Source organism: Octopus bimaculoides, chromosome 14, assembly GCF_001194135.2.
Source record: "Octopus bimaculoides isolate UCB-OBI-ISO-001 chromosome 14, ASM119413v2, whole genome shotgun sequence".
In the NCBI taxonomy this organism is placed as follows: Eukaryota; Metazoa; Mollusca; class Cephalopoda; order Octopoda; family Octopodidae; genus Octopus; species Octopus bimaculoides.
Genome location: NC_068994.1, coordinates 1,303,249 through 1,305,945, shown reverse-complemented (window position 1 = coordinate 1,305,945; position 2,697 = coordinate 1,303,249).

Sequence of the window (2,697 nt, the reverse complement as noted above, 5' to 3'; positions counted from 1 at the left end):
ATCAGATTGGAGCCTGGTGCAGCCATCTGGCTTGCCAGTCCTCAGTCAAACCGTCAAACCCATGCCAGCATGGAAAGCGGACATTAAACGATGATGATGATGATGATTTGTGTGTGTGTGTGTGTGTGTGTGTGTGTGTGTATGTGAGTATATGTAAGAATATGTGTGTATGTGCAGATGCTCATGTGTTTGAGTGTGTATATGTGGGTAGATGAATTTACGTGTGTGTGCATATCTATGTATGTATAAGCATACGAGTGTGTAAGTGTGCCTCTGTGTGTGTGTGTGTGTATCTATGTGTATATAAGCATGACCATGTGAGTGAGTGTGTATGTGCCTGTTTTTGTGGGGATGTGTTTATGCGTAAGTGTGTGTTCTATATGTGTGATGAAGCTTACATTCAAAGGAGAGAGTGATGGATCATGGTGAAAGTGATCTCACAAAGGTCAGCTTTATATGATAGACACACAGACACACACTCACATGCTCATACACACATACTGACACAGACATACACACACACATATACACATACATACATGCACACAGAAATCAATACATTTTGAATATTGATTTTGGTTGTTTTGTCTTGTATTTCTTTGCAAGATTTTGTTATCACTAACATCATCATCATCATCATCATCACCATACCATCACAATGACTGCTATCACGATCGTCCTAATCACAAATTCTCTACCACCACCACCACCACCACCACCACCATTACCACCACCACCACCACCACCATTACCACCACCATCACCTCATATTGGTATCAGTTTTCCTAAGTGTTTGACTGCTCCCCCCCACCCCACACCTGTCCTCCATATGTCTTAATCATTTCTCACCTGAAACTTACCTGTTATCTCCAACTACCTTTTATACCACACTTTCTCCACCACTACAGACCTGGTCCCTATTCCTCTCTTATCCCCAGCTACTCTACAAAACCTCTATCATAAAAAGACAGAAGAGAAGCAGGTTCAAACTCAAGAGGGATACCCAGACAATCTATATTCATTGATGTGTGGATGGTCATTATATACTATAATAAAATATCAATAATCTGGTTGTTTATGTGGGAAGTTATATGACCAACACCATTTTAGTGTGTCTTGAGAGGGTCATTAGGCCAATAATAACACATGCACTGGTCCAATTCCACTTCTTTATTGTTAGTTGATTATATATCTAACCAACTAATTAATTGATCTTGACGTGGATAATAGAATGAGAGTAGTGAGAGAGTGGTGGAGAAGGAAGTGATAGAAGAGAATGTGACAGGCAGCTACATGAGGATGCTTGAGAAGGACATTGGATAGAGAACCAGCACGAGGGGTGTGATGGGTGGTAGGGAAAGCAGAGTAATGATGTGGGAAGTGATGTTAGTGAGGAAGAGAGAGGGATTGTGTGTGATAGGTGAGGGTAAAATGAAGGAGGAGAGCAAGAAAGATGGGTCGTAGTGTGAGGATCATTGGGTAAAAACAAATCTGATACCATCAGCATTTCATAGACGTTATGTTGGAAAAGAGTGACAGAGGATGATGGGTGGGTTTCATTATGAATTGGTCCAATCCACGCATCAGTACCCAGGTAGCAGGGAATAGAAGAGAGTGTGTGATGGATGGGAGAGTAACGTAAAGGGAGTTGCCGATGGTGGAAACATTCAACAACCTCTCATAAACACCACTTTCATCTTCCTTTCTGATCAATAAAGATGAGAATGTTCATAATTATTCCTGGCCCACTTCACTCCAATGATGTCTCACTTCTCTTTAGTACACTACCTTACAGCATGATCCTCATACACACACACACATACGTATAGATGAATTTAGCTGAAACTAAACTCAACTAAACTAAACTCTCATATTTATACACACACATACATAATGGAGTTGAAACATCTGGCCATGTTGTAGACAATAATTTAACCAAATATATTTGATTCTGTTGTTAACTTAAAGATCTTATTTAATTCTCAATTAATGCAATCATCCAACTGGAATTTCTCTGTCTCTATATGTGGACACATATTTCATGTATACACACTCATGTATACACACATACATATACAAACATATATACACACAAAAATATACATATTTTATATTATTATATTTTATATATGTATGTATATGTGTGTGTGTGTGTGTATATGCACATATGTGTATATTTAGGGTGATGGTGGTGTAGGAGAGCAGATGCTGTTTATTATAACGTAATATATGTAAAAATAAATATCACTGAGGCCCCTTAAGTACATTAACAGCCGTATCTATGGCTGGTCCTTACCCTTGGGACCAGCCTAGATACGACTGTTTAATGTACCTAGGGATTAGTAGATGCTGTGGGGGTGGGGGTAAGGGTCTGATATGAGAGTGCCATTGGTTGGGGTGAGGGTGGTGTGTATTGTAATGGTGGAAAGGTTATGTGCAGTAATGTACACACACACACACACACACACACATATATTTATTCATATATATTTGCTTATATATATATAAATACATATATACATACATATATATATACATATATACATATACATATACACACACACGTATGGATATATATACATTCACACATATACACAAAAATACGCATATATATATACATATATGTGTGTGTGTGTGTATGTGTAGTAAAATTGTGAAATTATTTGTAACAATAATTATCTTCTTCACAAAACTAAT